Below are 14287 nucleotides of genomic sequence, written 5' to 3' on the forward strand. Positions count from 1 at the left end.
GTCTGGTACTCTGGTCTTCCTCGCCTCTCCGGGGCGGTCAGCAGTACTCCCCCACTTGCTCTCACTTCCCCCAATACCTCCGTAACCCTCCCACACCTAGTGACGGATAGATGAATAAATAGATTTGTTCCCCCCGCAAGCAGTACCCTCCCTTGATGACCACTAGAAACCTTAATGACTGTAAGGGGAAAGTTGGATAGGAAGGGGTTAATTGTATTAACGTTACCCACACCAAAAGAGTTAGTAATAGGCTCAGGAATGGACACGCACACAGAACCCCATCTAATTCTTTATATTAATTGTACTGTTCAGTTACAAAGATTCAATAGGAATGGTCAAATAGAATGAAGTCCTACTATTACTCAATTTGTAACTCAATACCTTATAGACACTTATATTATACACCCACCTCTGGGTTAGTACCAGGGATAATATACTTCAATGTGCTTGACTCATCACCCACGTCTGGGTTAGTACCATGGATAATACCTCTCTCAGGCTTTAATTATATGGTAGGGATAATACCTCTCTAAGGCTTTACTTATGATACCACAGGTCTGTAACCTCCCCACAGGGAAAGGGTTAATTAGATGGGAAAATATTATTAAAGAACAAACACGTTATCACACTCAAAGAAAATGAAAAGGTGGGCCCACTTTACCAAAACAAAAGTCCTATACTAATGCCGGCATGTAATGTTTATGGGGTACCCCTATGACCTGTAGTTAGCAACGTTCACTTCACCCGTAGGCCGCATCACACTGTGTACTGTGCAATAAGATCCTGAGCATCGAAGCTCTATTGTACTCAACCAAGATGGCGGCCTCGCCGCGCCACCCCTGTCCGGGTAGCAAGATGGCATCAAACGCTCTCGTCACGGGCGCCAACCAGCGGGGCTGGAGCAGAGGGAGCAGTAGCGGGCTGAGAGCGCGTGCTGGGTGATGGCGACCTCTGCTGGTCGGGACGAACTCCCGTGCTGGGCTGAAGACAGCCGGTGCAGAGCAGATGTCGGACGCCGGCGAAGACTGGTTGTTCGGCTATGTCCAGAGGTGGCTCGCACCTTTTCACGGCAACGCCGTGTATCACGCCCCGGGCGGCACCCCTCGCGGGGGGCAGGACCACCTCCTCTTCGGACCAGTCGATCGCCGCCTTCAGTACCTGGGGAAACGGCCGCGTCCCGTCCTCCCTCATGTACTTCCTCATTTCCCGCCTCAGGGTCCCGTCTCGGAGGCCCACCACAAACTGTTCCTGCAGCAGGGCGGCAGCGTCGGTGACCTGGGTGGGCGCCCGACGTCGTAGGCGACGAATCCTCTCTAGCAGGTCGTAGGCGAATTGTCTCACCGTCTCCCCGGCGGCCTGCCTCCGGTCGTAAAACTCCCCCAGGCGGACACTGACAGGGGCCTTGTCTCCATAGGTCTCTTCGAGGAGCGCGAACAAGGCTTCTGTGTCGGGGGCGGTTCCCTCTGTCAGGAGGCACACCGTCTGTTTCGCCTCGCCTTTCAGGTGGAGCTGTACGACCTCCACTTGTTCCTCCGCCGGCACTCGACTGGCACGGAGATGGGTCCTCATTGCCTGGATCCAGTCCTCCACAGGCAGCTCTCCCCTCTCCTTTTCTCCCCCAAACTCACTGCACTTTCGCTCTCGTTGGACGTATACGGTGGAGGGGCCGGTGCGGGGTTCGCGGCCATCCCGGTCGGGAGCGACCTGAGTCTTCTCCAGGGCCAGGGCCTGTCGGTCCAGCATGCCGGCTTGGCGATGGGCTCTGGCCGCCAGGGCCTCCACCTGTGCGGTCAGTTCCTCCATGCGTTCGGTCTCCTCTTTCTTTGCCTCGGCGGCGGCGTCCTGGCCGTCTCGTTGCTCCTTTAGGGCCGCCTGAGTGTAGCGCTTCTCTTGGAGTGCCTGTTCGGTCAACTCCTTCATCGCTTTGGCTTGCTGCTTTAGTAGTGCCGCCTGAGTCCGACACTCCTCCTGCAGCTCCTCAAACTTCGCCGCCATCTCCTGCGCGGCGTGGGTCTCCTCCTCGGACATCGTGGGTCTCTCTACGGGTCCCGGTCAAGGGAGTAAGTTAGGATGTTGATCCTGTTTGTGACGCCAAATGTAGCAGGGTGGATTATCCCTGCTTCGTGGGAACGGGTGTGCACCGTCACTGGGTAGCAGGACACAGTAGAGCTCCGTCTGACTGCACCCTTGTCTTTGGGCCTGGAGCGTCAAACTGGAGGCCGGCAGTGAGAGTGGATGGGGCCCGGGATTTACCAACCTGGTCTGGTACTCTGGTCTTCCTCGCCTCTCCGGGGCGGTCAGCAGTACTCCCCCACTTGCTCTCACCTCCCCCAATATCTCCGTAACCCTCCCACACCTAGTGACGGATAGATGAATAAATAGATTTGTTCCCCCCGCAAGCAGTACCCTCCCTTGATGACCACTAGAAACCTTAATGACTGTAAGGGGGAAGTTGGATAGGAAGGGGTTAATTGTATTAACGTTACCCACACCAAAAGAGTTAGTAATAGGCTCAGGAATGGACACGCACACAGAACCCCATCTAATTCTTTATATTAATTGTACTGTTCAGTTACAAAGATTCAATAGGAATGGTCAAATAGAATGAAGTCCTACTATTACTCAATTTGTAACTCAATACCTTATAGACACTTATATTATACACCCACCTCTGGGTTAGTACCAGGGATAATATACTTCAATGTGCTTGACTCATCACCCACGTCTGGGTTAGTACCATGGATAATACCTCTCTCAGGCTTTAATTATATGGTAGGGATAATACCTCTCTAAGGCTTTACGTATGATACCACAGGTCTGTAACCTCCCCACAGGGAAAGGGTTAATTAGATGGGAAAATATTATTAAAGAACAAACACGTTATCACACTCAAAGAAAATGAAAAGGTGGGCCCACTTTACCAAAACAAAAGTCCTATACTAATGCCGGCATGTAATGTTTATGGGGTACCCCTATGACCTGTAGTTAGCAACGTTCACTTCACCCGTAGGCCGCATCACACTGTGTACTGTGCAATAAGATCCTGAGCATCGAAGCTCTATTGTACTCAACCAAGATGGCGGCCTCGCCGCGCCACCCCTGTCCGGGTAGCAAGATGGCGTCAAACGCTCTCGTCACGGGCGCCAGCCAGCGGGGCTGGAGCAGAGAGAGCAGTAGCGGGCTGAGAGCGCGTGCTGGGTGATGGCGACCTCTGCTGGTCGGGACGAACTCCCGTGCTGGGCTGAAGACAGCCGGTGCAGAGCAGATGTCGGACGCCGGCGAAGACTGGTTGTTGACGGCCTGCGCTGGGTCGACGCGCGACAATACTCTGGCCCTACCTTAACTGAAGCTACTCTGTGGGTCCCAGACAGCCCTCCTGCTATTCGGTTATACTGTTAACGCAACGTGGCTGGCTACACCACCGGTCTCTTCAGCGCCTCGCGCCCGGTGTATACTGGAGTCAATATAGCCTTTAGCGGCATGCTAATACACCGCACACACTGCTACTATAACGCGTTATCTATGGACGTTAGTCCTTGGGTTCGGTTTCTCTTACTCACACACTATCACGGATACTTCTAGGATAACCCGTCATATACTCAAGTTCAATACGTTCACCCGTGTGGTCCACAACGGGGCTCTGTCAAGACACGACTGAACAGGTCCAAGTCCAATGTCGAAGAGACTGCTTCTCCCCACTTCCGTTCCCGTTGACTTGCTTCCTTCTCTGTCTCTCTCTCGTGCGCTCCGCCTGCCACCGCCGCCCCCTGCTGGACCACCAACTAGCCCCACAGGAAGCACTGAGTGGATAGAATATGATTTAGTTTACTGTTTATAATCCATATTCCAGCCGGTGAGAGGAGGGGAAACCTGCGTCATTGTTCGAGGGAATATCCATGGAAACTAGTTAATATGTCTTTGTGCCCAAAGGGGAGATAAAAGGCAAGTCAGCACTTCTGAATAACGGTCACATATTCAGGGTGCTACATTTGTATGATTGATTGATTGATTGATTGATTGATTGATTGATTGATTGATTGAGAAGTTTATTAACAGATTGCAAAATGTCTAAAAATTGAAAAAAGTCTTTTTTTCAATTTCTTTTTCCTTCTCTCTGACTGTCAGCGCTAGCTCTAGTCTCCACACACACACACACACACACACACACACACACACACACACACACACACACACACACACACACACACACACACACACACACACACTCCTGTCTGCAACACGGGTCAGACTGAGAGAGAGCTGGGTGCTGCGCTGTTCTAAGTGAGCATGGCCTATTGAGTTGATTGATTGATTGATTGCTAATTTTATTACTGTACGCTTGGTTTCCAACTGGTTAAGTTTAGGCCCTCTACAGTAGGTTTAAAAAAATAAATAAAAAAATAGGGCGAAGAAAACGCTTTTTTCCTATAGGGCAAAGAAAACGTTTTAATTTGTTTTACCTACTTTCTATAGAAGCATCTAAGAATGAAGTTCTATGGAAAGTAGGTCTGCATTCCCTTAACAATTGTGTGTATTGAGCCGTACTGTATTGTACCCATTCTGCATCTGGTAATAAAATTTTCAATCAATCATTCCAATAATACACAGTTGGATGTGTTAGTTGGTTGGATGCACTTCAAGCTGCTACATCAGGGGCGTTTTTAGGGTTAGAAAACATTGGGGGCTTCAGCCCGGGGGGGTGGAGGGGGGTGTCCTCCCCCCCCCCCCCTTTTTTTTTTTTTTTTTTAAACACAGAAATACGCAATTTTAGAGTAATTAGAGATGAATACTGAAGAACTAGAATCATTAGAGGTTCTCAAAGTGAGGTCCATGTCCATGAGAGGGATCTGGGCAGTCCCCATAGAAAATTCAAAGTTAACAGGACCAAATCATTAGTTTCTTATTTATTTATTTAACCTTTATTTAGCCAGATAAAACATTGATCTGCGGTCCAAGAGGCCCCAACAGGAGTACAAATATACATATATACATATACTGTACATACATACACACATATACACCAATAACAAAATAAAAACAGTTAAGAATCATACACATAAGCAAATAAACAAACAAACAAACGTATGCACAGCCTATGTACAAAAGAAATAAACAGTTCATCTCTAGTCTTTACAGTTTTCTTCAATTGCATAAACACTCAAATCAAAAGTATTACACAATTATCAAAACCTTACACTCAAGGAGCAAAACATAGGCCCAGATTTGCACCCCTATAAGCACAATGTCAGCCTCACACTTTTTGCAAAACAATACACACAGAGCAAACAATTATCTTGCCAGATCCAGCTAGGCAAAGAGATAATGTCTAGTATTTTCTGTACTCTATTTAAATTTTTTCAAAATTGTTTTTGTTTTACTGTAATTTTAACCTGTACTGGATACAGTATTTTATGTTTGTCTGATATTTGCTGAGCTTACAGTGTTATGCACATAGTAGCATGAAAACTGGGACATGTTTTGTTGTGATTCTCCATGTTGAAATGTTGACTGATTTGGTTATATGGAGAGAAGATTTATATTTTCATCAGTCTGCATCATTGATTTGGGTATATGGAGAGAAAATGTTTTTTTTCAGCAGTCTGCATCATTGATTTGGGTATATGTAGATAAATAAATTATATTTTCATCAGTCTACAGCATTGGTCTTGTGTAGTGTTTGGTGAATTTATTGTATATTTGCACATTCTCTGCGTACTTCACTTACAGTACTCTAATCACTGAGAAGTAGAATTGCTAAATGTATTTTAGGTTAAGCACAGCAGTGTGAGTAACTGGTTCAAACAGAATTAAGTCATATAAAATGTGTGTTTCATATGGTAACAAAATGTAGTTTTTATAAATTAGTGTATGGTTTTGACAAGTGTTTAATTTAGCAAAGGATCTGAGGTGTTCTGATAATTGTGTGTGTGGTTGTGCTAATTGTGTGTTTTGAAACACCAGGCCCCGTTTTCAAAATCATGCTTAAGCAATCGGAAAAAAACGTCTCATAAAAAAATGATTAGATTTTGGGGTATTTTCCTGCCTTTGGTCCGCTTTGCATTCACATCTCAAATGCAGGGTTCACTTGCAAGAGTGAATGAGCTTTCACACCACCCCAAACCAACCGGACTATCCGAGGAAATGAACCAGGGTTCGATTAAAGCTTATTATAGTTTATCACAGTATCATGAGCATGTCTTTGTCAGTGGACACTGGACATGGGTATGGATGGCTCCAGGTGCTGCTGCGTTAAAGTACACATCTTCAATACCTATCTGTACTATTTAAAAGCACAGTGCAGGACACACTCAAAGGTTATCGTACCTCAGAGATGGCAGTGGACATGTATGACAGGACAAAGGCCATATGTAATGGCATTTTGTGGCACAAGCTCAGACCTCAGCTCAGGAGATCAGATGAGACAGAGACTGTTCTATCCAGTCGTCGACAGAATGCTGCAAGAGCTTGAGAGCAGGTTCTCATGAGTTGGATAACAACTTATGAGAGGCATACACAGGCATGTTATCCAGCCTCAGACCAGTTTCTCTCAGTGGAATTGCTGCAACCCCTCGCCACACATTACAATATCCAACTATTGCCAGAGGCGATCACAGTTGCAAAGTGTTTCCTGGTCAGGACAGGCAGAGATGCAGTCCCTACTATCCAAAGTGTCTTTTCCCTCCTGGATGATAATAATAATAATAATAATAATAATAATAATAATAATAATAATAATAATAATAATAATAATAATAATAATAATAATAATAATAATAATAATAATAATAATAATAATAATAATAATAATAATAATAATAATAATAATAATAATAATAATAATAATAATAATAATAATAATAATAATAATAATAATAATAATAATAATAATAATAATAATAATAATAATAATAATAATAATAATAATAATAATAATAATAATAATAATAATAATAATAATAATAATATAATAATAATATAATAATATATAATATATAATAATAATAATATATATTAGTATTATTAATATATAATAATATATTTTAGTGCTGGGTGATTTCAATAGCGCCAATCTGAGAAAGGTATTACCTGACTTCTATCAGCATGTGACTTGCAACACCAGAGGCGGTAACATCCTAGATCACTGTTACACGCAATTTAAAGGTGGCTACAAGGCTCATTCTGATAGTGGCTTTGGTAAATCAGATCACGCGTCCATTTTTCTTTCACCAAAGTACAAACAGAGAATCAAAAGTACTCCTGTAGTCTCGCGAGAGGTGCAGAAATGGGATTTGACGTCAGAGGAGACGCTACAGGCTGCGTTTGACTGCACAGACTGGAACGTGTTCCGCGACACAGATAACATTAATGTCTACACGGAGACAGTGCTGGACTATGTTTGTACTTTGGTGGAAGAAACAATCCCCACTACCAAAATGAGAGTTTACCCAAATCAAAAACCCTGGGTAGACAAATCCGTCCGTGAAGCTCTGAGAGAGCGCACCAAAGCATACAACGACGGCCTAGTGGCAGGCAACATGAATGACCACAAGGTGGCGCGATACAACGTAAGGAGGACAGTGACAGAGGCCAAACGGCGCTACAGGGATAAAATTGAACTCCAGTTTGAACAAGCTGACTCTAGAGCTATGTGGCAGGGGCTCAAAACGATGACAGACTACAAAGGCGCCTCCCTCAAACTGAACAGTGACATCTCCTTAGCAAATGACCTCAATACCTTCTATGCGAGGTTTGATGCTGGTAATAACAACACCAGCCCACAAGCCACGGCAATGGGGGGGGGGGGGGTCTGCTGCTGATGGAGACTCAGTGTTCAGGGTAACAGAGCATGAGGTGAGGCGGACCTTTAAAAAAGTGAATATCAGGAAGGCAGCAGGTCCGGACGGCATCCCCGGCCGCGTCCTAAAAGTCTGTGCCGACCAACTAGCCCCGGTATTCACTGACATATTTAACCTGTCCTTAGAACAGGCTGTCATCCCCACCTGCCTGAAGAAGTCCACTATTATCCCTGTACCCAAAAAATCCAAGCCTGCTTGCCTCAACGACTACCGCCCTGTAGCTCTCACCTCCATAGCCATGAAGTGCTTTGAGAAGCTAGTAAAGGGCTACATCTGCTCCTCCCTCCCCATCAACATGGACCCCCTGCAATTTGCATACCGCCCCAACAGGTCCACGGAGGACGCCATAGCCCATGTGCTGCACACAGCAGCATCACACCTGGACAAGAGGCAGGGGAACTATGTGAGAATGCTATTCATCGACTACAGCTCGGCATTCAATACCATAGTCCCCTCCATACTCATAGCCAAGCTCAGGGACCTGGGCTTGAACTATGACCTCTGCCAGTGGGTCCTGGACTTCCTGACGGGCAGACCCCAGGTGGTGAGAGCAGGCAACTGCACCTCCTCATCCATCACCCTCAACATAGGGGCCCCCCAGGGCTGTGTTATGAGTCCCCTCCTCTACTCCCTGTACACACACGACTGTGTGGCTCAGCGGAGTAGCAATACAATCATCAAATTTGCTGACGACACAGTGGTGGTGGGCCTGATCTCTGCCAACGACGAGTTTCAAGTTCAAGTTTCAAGTTTCTTTAATAGTTGTCATACAGAAGTACAGAATACTTTCATACAAAATGCTTCTTACTGTTACGCTCCAGAGACTGTGCTAGACAAGATAGTATCAAATAACATAGTATAGCATGTAATTTAGAAGAAGAAAATGAGGTCACAGTGTTCGGTATAGACATATGTACAATGTTCTGAGTTACCATATAATATACAATACTATGCAGTGTACTAATGTACAGTACTATATAGTGCAAAGCAGAAATGGGATGAGGTACAATTTAGGTACAATTTACAGTAAGGTGTACGAGTTGTAGTGCAATCCTTCATCAATAAATATAAAGTGTGGGGAGTGGGTGCTACAGTGTGTTTGTTTAAAGTGGGTGTGTGCTATAAAGTGTGTGGAGTGGGTGCTACAGACGAGAGGGCCTACCTGGAAGAGGTCAAGGTCCTGGCGGGATGGTGCCAGGAAAACAGCCTCTCCCTGAACGTCAGCAAAACAAAGGAGATGATTGTGGACTTCAGGAGGTCGGGGGTCAAGGACTACAGCCCCCTCAGCATCGACGGGGCACCGGTTGAGAGAGTCAACAGCTTTAAGTACCTCGGAGCCTACATATCCGAGGACCTGACATGGACCACACACATTGACAGTGTTGTGAAGAAGGCACGACAACGCCTCTACTTCCTCAGGCGCCTAAGAAAGTTCCAAGTCAGTCAGAAGATCCTTAAGATGGATATGTTTTAAATCTATTTTTCTAAATGTAGTGGAGAAACTAGCACCAAGCAAAGTGGTAAGGATCAAGCGTAGAACAGAGCCCTGGGTTACTGATGACATTTTAAAACTGATACATTTAAGAAATCTAAGTTTTTCAAAATTTAAGAAATCAAGGGATAATTCAGACTACCAAGAGTTTAAGAAACTAAGAAGTGAAGCGAACAGGGAGATTATGACAGCCAAAAAATCCCACTTTTCTGAAAAGATAGTCGAATACAGGAACAACCCCAGTAAATTGTGGAAATCATTAAAGGATCTAGGCTACAGCAAAAGGCTAAAAACCAAACCTAGCAGCCTTAGTTTGAACCACGAGGGTAAATTGACCTCAGACAAAAAAGAGGTGGCGGAGGGGCTGAACACGTACTTTACATCAGTGGCAAGTAATCTGGTAAAAGATCTCCCACAGCATTCAGGGCGTTTTGGAGAAGCACAGGTTAATGAGTATTACTCACAACTAGAGCTGCAAGAGGACTCCTTTTCTTTTAGTAAAGTGACAGAGAGCGCAGTCCTCAAGAGACTAAATCAACTTAATTCCAGTAAAGTGACAGGATTAGATCAGATGCCTGCTAGGTTTCTTAACGACGCAGCAGAGAGCATCACACCTGCTATTACCCACCTAATCAATCTCTCCATTGAGCATGGGAAGGTACCAGCAGATCTAAAGAGTGCTAGAGTAATCCCACTCTATAAGAAAGGTAATAAGTCAGACAAGGGTAACTATAGACCAATTAGCATTTTAAGTATACTATCAAAAGTCATGGAAAAAATCATTCATGAACAGATCAATACATATTTAGTGAGTAACAATATCCTATTTGAGCATCAGTCAGGCTTTAGACAATCTCATTCCACTGAGACTTGTCTGGTGTATTTGACTGACTGCATCAGAAAGGAGATTGATGCAAAGAAATTCTGTGGAATGATCATGTTGGACCTACAAAAGGCCTTTGATACGGTTGACCATAGTGTCCTTTTATTTAAATTGAAGGCGATTGGGTTTAGTTGGTCAGCGTTGAACTGGGTCACCTCATATCTATCAGGCAGGTCTCAGATGGTAGATGTAAACGGGACCTACTCCTCAGCCAAGGCGATCACCTGCGGGGTGCCTCAAGGGAGTGTCCTGGGGCCGCTCTTCTTTCTCATTTACATAAATGATATGAAGAATGCCTGTTCATCAGACCTTTTTCTTTATGCGGATGACTCAGCTATTCTGGTCTCCCATAAGGACTTGGCAGTAGTGGAGAGGACCCTTAGTGAGGAGCTATCAAATGTGCAGATATGGCTGTCAGATAACAAACTATCTCTTCATTTAGGAAAAACAGAGGCCATCCTGTTTGGATCAAAGAAACGGCTTGGTAAAGATATTGAAATGAAGGTAAGAGTAGGTGAGAAGCAAATAACAAACAAGGATTCTGTTGTATATCTAGGCTGCATACTGGACAAACACCTTACAGGAGAGGCCATGGCTAAAAAAGCCCACACTAAAATCTGCCAGAAAACAAAATTCCTAGCTAGACAAGGGAAACTACTGGACCAGGCAACACTTAAAATGCTAGCGGGCGCATTAGTACAGAGTCACTTTGACTATGCTGCCACCTCCTGGTTCAGTGGCGCTCCACAGGTCCTGAAAAATAAACTTCAGACAGCTCAAAACTAATTAATTAGAGTAGTCCTTAAACTACCTCCACGCACTCACCTAGGGCCAACTTTCTTTAGGCAACTAAACTGGCTTCCGGTCAATAAAAGGGTAATTCACATCAAATTAGGTCTCACACACAAGATAGTTCAAAATACAGGTCCGAAATATCTATCTAATTATTTTAATCGATTCCGTGACAATCATTCATACTCTACTAGAAGGAGCAGTACGGATTTTATTCTGCCAAGATTTAACTCCCTAATGGGCACAAATACATTTTTATATTCTGCAGCACTGGAGTGGAACAAGCTTCCAGTGGCCCTGAAAAACATCGAAGAGGGGGGAAGTTTTAGACGTGCCACAAAGAAATGGCTAGCCAGTGAAGCATAGAATAGCCATAGGAAGGAGAGGGTAGGAAGTGCTTTTTTTTGTATGGGGTTGCTATTATGTTTTATTCTGTTTTTTTTTATGATGATCTTTGTTTTATTATGATGCTCTATGTTTTATTATGATGCTCTATGTTTTATTATGATGCTCTATGTTTTTATTATGATGCTCTGTTTTAGTATGTTTTATTATGATGCTCTATGTTTTATGATGTCTGTCCATGTCCAAAATCAGGGACCATGATGGAAATAAGTGCTTGCACTTTCTCATGTTTTTATCCCTTGGATGCTGTCTTTTACTCCACAATAAAAATCAATCAATCAATCAATCAATCAATCAATCAATCAATCAAGAACTTCTATTCATGTACAATAGAGAGCATCCTGACTGGCAACATCACCTCCTGGTTTGGGAATAGCACTGCACAAGACCGAAGCAGACTACAAAGAGTGACACGTTCAGCCGAATGCACAATTGGAGGGGGGCTCCCCACCCTCCAGAACATTTACAACAAGCATTGCAGGGGCAAGGCTAAGAGAATCATTAAAGACTCCAGTCACCCGAACAACTGCCTCTTTGAACTGCTGCGGTCAGGCAAGCGATACCGGAGTCTCAAGGCGAGCACAGAAAGACTCAGAAGAAGCTTCTATCCCCAGGCCATCAGGCTGCTAAACGAACAATGAACACTACACAACAACAACCATCAAACGCACATGGCACACACATCCACACGCACACACTCACTTTAAACAAACACACTGTAGCACCCACCCCACACTATAGCACACACTCACTTTAAACAAACACACTGTAGCACCCACTCCCCACACTTTATATTTATTGATGAAGGATTGCACTACAACTCGTACACCTTACTGTAAATTGTACCTAAATTGTACCTCATCCCATTTCTGCTTTGCACTATATAGTACTGTACATTAGTACACTGCATAGTATTGTATATTATATGGTAACTCAGTTACGTCTATCCTGCATCGAACATTGTACATATGTCCATACTGAACACTGTGACCTCATTTTCTACTTTTCTACTTCTAAATTACATGCTATACTATGTTATTTGATACTATCTTGTCTAGCACAGTCTCTGGAGCGTAACAGTAAGAAGCATTTTGTATGAAAGTATTCTGTACTTCTGTATGACAACTATTAAAGAAACTTGAACTTGAAACTTGAACTTGAATAATAATAATAATAATAATAATAATAATAATAATAATAATAATAATAATAATAATAATAATAATAATAATAATAATAATAATAATAATAATAATAATAATAATAATAATAATAATAATAATAATAATAATAATAATAATAATAATAATAATAATAATAATAATAATAATAATGCATTTGATTTATAAGGCACCTTTCAGGACACAAAAAAAAAGTCCACAAATCGGTGAATGAAAAAATTATAGGATCAAATGAAAACTACTTACTAAAAATGGATTAAAAGTACTTAAAACCAACAAAAAATACCAAACACTAACAAACATTCAGCACAGACAATATATAATATTATATAATATATAAACAATTTTTTTTTTTTTTTTTTAAGGTCCGGGGCTAGGAGAAAAACATCCGGGGCTGAAGCCCCGGAAGCCCAGGGCTAACGACGCCACTGTTCCACATGAGGCAACTTCTCTCAATCATTCCAATAATACACAGTTGGATGTGTTAGTTGGTTGGATGCACTTCCGATCTGCTTCCACATGGAGGCAAATTGTCTTTTTTGTAGTTGTGGGAACTACTTTTTCTGGCGGATGGTTTTTTCAATAAATCTTCGATTAATGTGTGTTTATTGTATAGAAATAAGGTTGGATGAATGTGGCAGTTGTAAAAAACCTTTACACCACTTGCAGTCGTGATTTGTGAACAATAAACCATGCCTAGGGGGGTCTAACGACCACCCCTAGGCATGGTTTATTGTTCACAAACCACTCCTGCGCGTGATGTAATGCTTAATTATGTGTTATGTTATGTGTTTGAGATGTATCTTACTAATGATTTGATTAGGTATTGTGTTTGTAAATAGCCGTTTCAAAAAAAAATTTATGGCATTTTACAATACAGAACTTTGTAGGCGTTTTCCCAAAAATGAGTTTTATTATGTGTTTTTCTTACACACTTACTTGGGTACACATGTACCATTTCCCTAGCATCTACACACACCATACTTTCCACATGTCTTCCTATATATACCCTGCATCTTTGTCCAGAGGGGTTTGTTGATATATCAGTAAGTTTATCAGCTAGTTTAGCATGTCTCAACAAATGAACATGTTTGTATTAATTAAGGGTTGTGCCATTATTGCTATGCAAATGTCATAATTGTGAATGATTTTCTATAATGAGTTGTATGTGCATGTATCAAGCATCCGTGACTTCCAAGGACAACGATGTAAATAAGTCATTGGCTTTTTCATTCCTCTCCTTGACAAAAGCAAATATGTGATGTAATGATCTGTATATGTTTTGTTGTCTAAATAAATACCTACCTACCTACCTATCATTCATAGCCTGATTTATAGTACATTTATAACAAAAAACCTGGCGAAAATAGATTTTTTTATGACTGTAGAGTAGACAGCATTTCCTGATTTATGGGATGATAAAAAGACATAGCCACAATCCCTTCTGGACAAAGTTCACTGTGTTATGTGTCAACATAATGACGTTTTTTTTAATTATCTGGCATCATCCAATGTTGGTAATGTTTACCCTGGCGACATATGCAAATGCATGCATATTTAATTAGGTAACGCCTATTTTGCATAAACATAAGCTCTCAGAAAACTAGCAATAAATGTTTTCTTAGTTGTTATGTACATAACAAATTGGGAAAGTTTCATGCCAGTATTCATATAACTA

This window comes from Notolepis coatsorum (assembly GCF_963971535.1).
Source record: "Notolepis coatsorum genome assembly, chromosome: 1".
Classification (NCBI taxonomy): Eukaryota; Metazoa; Chordata; class Actinopteri; order Aulopiformes; family Paralepididae; genus Notolepis; species Notolepis coatsorum.